Here is a 6,442-nt window from a genome sequence, read left to right on the forward strand (position 1 = left end):
CTGTGTAACTCCCTGGTCAGGAGTGGGGTAGAGGGGGGAGCCCTCCCTAATCAGAGCACTTTCCCAGGGTTTAGCCACTCCCCCCCCTTCAACTCAGCACTGTAGAAGGGAAAGGACGGCTGCTCTAGGCATGTGCTTGCATTTCTTCACTCCAGAGGGGATGTCTGAACATTTACAAACTGGTTCAGCCTAGTCAGGTTAGATTAACAAGATTGAATCAATTCAGGCTCAGGCTTTTTGAATGTCTGTCCCTAGCCTAGAAGCCTCATCTAGTGCTGAGGCACTTCGATCTTTCAGGCAATATGGCCTTTATGAGCATGCTGGGGTGTAACAGTCTCAATCCGCAACCAAACTTGAAAGAGTGGACAGCCATACTGTAGCTCTATCCAGAACAGCAGACTCAGGAATGCTAACAGTCACCCTGTATGAAGAGCAACCTGGCTCTTTCTGAGAGGACTCATATTACCACCAGGATTAATACAACCCATATCTCCTCTGCTTGCCCACCATCCACCCATAAATCCTTATTGTCTTAAATAACTGTCATTCCATTTCAGTGTGATCCACCTCCCCTCTCTTCCAATGATGCCTTTGTGTCCAGTTTTCCCTCTTCATCAGGATTTTTCCTATCCCAGGACAATGCTCTTGACTCCCCAGGTCCATCTGTGCAACAAAGCTTCCTTTTCATAGTATTCTCTTGGTGTACGTTTTTCAGTTCCTGTACTCCATGTGGGCCTTATTTACATTCAGTAACTAAAGACTTTATTTTCTTCTTACAAAAAGTGTCACTTGTACTCTACCATCAGGTCTATTTTCTCATATAGCTAGGCTGCTTGAAGATAGAAGAATTATGCTCAAGTATACCATTAACAGCTTGCTCATTAGAGCAACTCATGCATATTATCCCAAACTTCAGAAAAATTCTTATAATATTTACTCAAATACTTGTTGGAAAATGTTGTTACTCATTTCTTTAACACATTATCTGAACTCTTTCCATTAATAAAACTTGACTGAAAACCCACTTAATATAGACAACTTGTTATTTGACTGCATTTTTTATTTATTTTTCTGTTGAGTTTGTAGATAAGTATTCTTTCAGTTCTTCTTAATCACAGATGCTCTTCTTAACCAACAAAATAAATTGTCTTGTTAAATGTATACTTTATCCCCTGCTATGCAATTGTTTCTGATTTTATTAGGGGTCAAGATATTTACAACTTTACTAGAATTATTCTGAAAGGAACATAAATAATCTTATGTGGAAGTAAGGCATTCCTTGCATTCTCTTTGTGTAATTGAATTGAGTTCTCCATAAAGATGCAGAAAGATATTCCATCTTACCCATTTTAAATAATGGATCCAGTAACAAAGACATTCCAAATCATCATGAACAACTCAAGAATGCCATCCATTTCAACCTCAATGTAAACCAATGCTTAATCTGAGAAGACTATTGTTTGTTTTAGAAATTATACCCTCAACTGTGATGAATTTGCTATCAATTTCTGCCAATAATATATATGGTACTTACTTAATCATTTTTAGCACAGTAAATGTATAAAATCTTTCCAGACAAGGTTCCTTGGGTGAATTTAATATCTTTTATTAGACCAACCCAAATAGTTGGAGAATAGTTATTAAGCAAGCTTTCGAGTTCAAAAACCCTTTGTCAGGCTAAGGAAGTTTCAGCAGTTGGTGTGTGCTCTTCCACACCAACTACTGAAACTTCCTTAGCCTGATGAAGGGTTTTTGAACTCGAAAGCTTGCTTAATAACTATTCTCCAACTATTTGGGTTGGTCTAATAAAAGATATCAAATTCACCCAAGGAACCTTGTCTGCCTATGTCCTTAGACCAACACGGCTATAACCTACACCCCTGTAAAATCTTTCCAGTGTTTCATTATTTTTGACCCCTCTTCTATCATCACTTTTCATTGTAAACAGAGGTGTGTGCATGTAATTCAATTCAATTGGACTGAACGCACCCAATTCCCAGCAAAATTAAAAGTGGACGTTAGCAAAACTCATTAGTTTTATAATAAAGCCACTATTATAATCCTCAAACCAAAAGTTACCCCATAAAACTAGTTAAGATATCTCAATGGCAATAAGACATACAAAAAACTAGAACTCTTGGTTCCAAAATGATATCTTTTATTAGACAAACTGGAAAATGGCAAGAAAATTGTTTTCTGCAAGCCTTCGGGATCAAAGTCCCTTTGTCAGGCTCTGGAAAAAGTGTAGATGGTACAAGATGGTAAAAAGTCCCCATAGGTAGGAAATAAACTTCGTTTTTGCACAGAGGGAGCTGAAGATGGAAGGTTGTCCCTCTGTCCCTCCATGAGAGTGTCTTTGTGAGCTGTGTTGAGTAGCTCTTTGATGTGTTAATGCACTTATCTATCTCATAGTTTACAAAATCCAAACATATAGAAAACAGAAGATAAAGGACATTAAAACATTTATAGTGCTCATATTTGATGAAATTGAGCTCTTTTAAAGTCACCTGCAATTCTGATAAAGTCAACATCCTGGAGAACCAGGATTTCATTCATTGATGTTGATCCTCAGCTGACAAATTCCCATAGCTCCTCCAGTGATTTTAGTGGCACTGTTTCCAGATGAGGATTTCCCCATTGTTTTTAATGAATCATGAAATGCAAATTTTATTCACAACAAAATAGCCTCAGTTCTTGCTCACAATTTTCATGTGTTTTGTTACTGATTTCTGCATGTATTCATATATTATGATGCAATAGCATTATGTTATGCTTATTCTTGGCTGGAATAAGGTTTCTGTGATAGAAGGGATAGTAGATCAAATGCAGAATAGTAAACAAGAATAAAAATGATGGAAAATAAAAAGGTGTTCTTCTTCAAACCCAAATCATCACCCACAAAAATTCTTGCCTTTTGCATATTTACTGGGCATTGATCAGTAAATATGCAACACTATCAGAAAATAAAATGACTTACAGGCAAAGGTCTCTTGCTAGAATTTGACACAGCTTGTAGTAGAACCTGCAAGTCCTGGTTTCCTCTAATGACTAGACTACCTGCCAGTGTATATGGGGAAGGAAAAGCTGATAATGGAAATTAGAAATTTCCCAGTCCTTATCTTATACCTGTAGGTAGATTAAACTAATATTTAAGACAGAATTGATATATCTGAATCTTTCTATAAAATGCTAGGACTTAGTACAGTGAGTTCCTTTTTGTACTTGTGATTCCTGTTATCACATCAGCAGGTCTGGATGTGAAATGACAGTGCTATTATCATCACTTTTTTTTTTTAATCTTCTGAAGGACATTTAAACTACAGTGCAAAACTGTGCAAAACTTTTGTAGTCATTCTGAAAGTGCGGTTACCTTGCCTATTTTCAGGGCTTATTCCAAAACTGAGCTTCTGAGGGGGTTTTGTATGTTCTGTTTCATTAATAATTGCTGAATTTTAACAGCCTGTCAAAGACCTTCAGGCAGGGTCATGGTAGAGATCAGGGCAGGCACCATTTTTACAAATTATCTTTGATTCTGGCTAGAATTGCCTCTCTCCACATACTTTGCACTGCCCAGTAAGCTCCACAACCCTTTCTCACTTAGTACTTTCTTATGAAGTAATGGCACAGTGCCATGGTACCATTTGATGGCCTACACTATCTTGTAACTTCTAGAATTGCTGTGACCTACCATACAGACCTGAGAGTATCTTCTGCCTTCTACCCCCTTGCTCTTTTTAATCTTGTTTATCTGCCTTTGCATCTGGATTAGTCTCTGTAAGGCTTTGGTGTTACAAGTATATCCTATTCCATTTATAAAAACTTTTGAGACATTTGAAGACCTGGGTATTATAGTGGACAATAAGCTGAATATGAGCCAACAGTGCGCCCTTGTTGGGAAGAAGGATAACAGCACTCTGGGCTTCATTAGCAGGAGTGTTGCCAGCAGATTGAGGGAAATGATTCATCCCCGCTATATGGCACTGTTGAGGCCACATCGGGACTACTGTATCCAGTTTTGGGTCCCCCACTACAAAAAGGATGTGGAAAAGTGGAGAGAGTCCAGTGGAGGTAAGCTATTAGAAAAACTCAATAAGAGTGTAGTCAAGCACTGGAACAGGTGACCCAGAGAAGTTGTGGAATCTCCATCCTTGGAGGTTTTAATACCTGGCTAGACAAAGTCTCTGCTGGGATGATCTAGTTGGGGATCATCCTGCTTTAAATGGGAGTTTCGATTACATGACCTCCTGAGGTCCCTTCCAACCTTAAATTATCTATGATTCACCAATTTAATGACTGAAATTACTGGTCTCTTCATGCTACTATCCATTTATATGTGTGTACCCATAACTACATACGTGCAACATATGCACACAGATATGTTCCTTGGGTTACCTGACTTTTTTTTCTTGGATAGTAATGACAGGATTTACCCATAGGGGGGCAAGATTTTTTAAATGTCATTTTCCATTTAGGTGCTAAATATATATGACCAGATTTGAAAAAGTTCCCATCTCAAGTTGTATAATGGAACATAGCTTCATGCCCTGTCTCAGTGTCCCCATCAGGCTCCTTGTCACATCTTCTAGGGCTGTGCGAACCAGCACCATTCCATTTCACCTTGAGTTTCGAGGTTGATGGAACAGCATTTCATATTGAATTTCATTTCGATTTGAAACAGCTGTTTCATTTTGCTTTGTCAAATGAGTGAGGCTGTTTCAATGTTTTGCTAGATCAGCCAGGGATGGGAAGTCAGCCATGCTGGGTTGACTTCCCATCCCCGGCGCTAGGTTGGACAGGGGATGGGGAGTCAGCCCAGCTGACTTCCCATCCCCAGCGCTAGATCGGGTGGGGACAGAGAGTCAGCCCCTGGACCGATCTAGCGCTGGAAATGGGAAGTCAGTCCAGCTGGACTGACTTCCATCCCCAGTGCTATGGTTGAAATGTTTCAACTTTCAAAACATTTCAACTAGCGTTGTTTTGTTTCAAGGCTGTTTTGAAGCCCTTTGTTTCATTCTAATTTTGCTTTTTTGACCTCAAAGTGAGTCAAAACAGTGTAGAAATGAAATGGCTAGTGAAATTTCACACAGCCCTAATATCTTCCTCCCTTGCCTAGTTTTTTTTGTTAGAGCTGCCTCTGTCTCTTGGCCCAGGGATTCTCATGCCCAGTTCTTATGTATTCATTCGCTCTTTTCCCTTGCATTTCAGTCTCTTCCACTGCTTACTATATCCCAACGCCATGGTTTTCCCTTTCCTAATTCCAGGCTCAGTCTTTCTTCCTAGACAATTCCAATTTATAAACTTTTGTTTCCATCCTAGCCTGCCCTCATTTATACTCCAGGTTTAAATTTACTTCTTCTCTCTACCCACCTCCAGTCCCATTCTCCCCACCTTCCTATTTACATAAGTCCAGATCCAGTTATTGTTTCTTCTGAATTTGAATAAAGTGGCTTCCTCTTGGACTCAGAAAGTTATATTGAAGGCTCCTGAGATACTGTTTCTTTGCTCATAGTTCAGTTTTGCTTATCTTGCATGTCTTGCATTAGCTCAGAGCTTTAGTCTAATGGAAAGTCCTGCTCAGCCCTAACTTGGAGCATGCCCCTTGCACAGAAAGTTAGCAAATCACAATGGTGCACTTACAGGCAGATTTTTCAAAATCTTATAACCCAGACAATTTTGGATGGATTTTCAAAAGTGAAGAAAAATGGGAAACTATAGCATAAAAGCAACCTCCTTCCAAATTCCAACTCTAAAACACAGGCATTCTTCTCAAAGAAAAGCTCATCAGAATTATAACATGGAAAAGACAGCAAGTTTTCTTCTAAAAACGCTCTTAGAAAAATCTCTACAATTTTGACTAATATTTAAACTGGAAATAATATTAAATCTGAGGTAGGCATTCATTATGGAAATTTTCATCCCCAAAAATAGTTTAAAAAAAAATCATAAAGTTATTGCTAACTGAAAATACAGAAGGAAGGCAAAGAAAATCTAAGGCTCTTAAAACTTAAAATTGGTAGTAATAGAAGCCCCATCTCTAATTAACACAGTAGAACATATCTTCTTTCTTATATATGACTCTACAACTTTTTTTTACATCCTAATTGGATGAATGTTGAATTTTTATGTAAATTTCTTAACTGTTTCAGTAAGAAATACAGCCAATTTTAATACTTAGAATTCTCCTTCATCCCATCTCATCCTTCCCCAATCTTAGCACAGGTAAACCACAGACTAGAAGCCATTCATTACACCTTTCTTCAAAAAAAATTGCTACACTGATACAAGTTAATGCACAGAAATCACACTACATACCACACTTTATTTAGACTCATGATTTACTGAATCCTAGCACAAAATACCTAACCTGAATCATAAAAATTCAGTAGAATTCAAAGGAAACAAAAGTGTATTAAGAAGTTGTCAATCTAAGTTTTCAGCTTCG

Source organism: Alligator sinensis, unplaced genomic scaffold (assembly GCF_000455745.1).
Source record: "Alligator sinensis unplaced genomic scaffold, ASM45574v1 scaffold671_1, whole genome shotgun sequence".
NCBI classification, from domain to species: domain Eukaryota; kingdom Metazoa; phylum Chordata; order Crocodylia; family Alligatoridae; genus Alligator; species Alligator sinensis.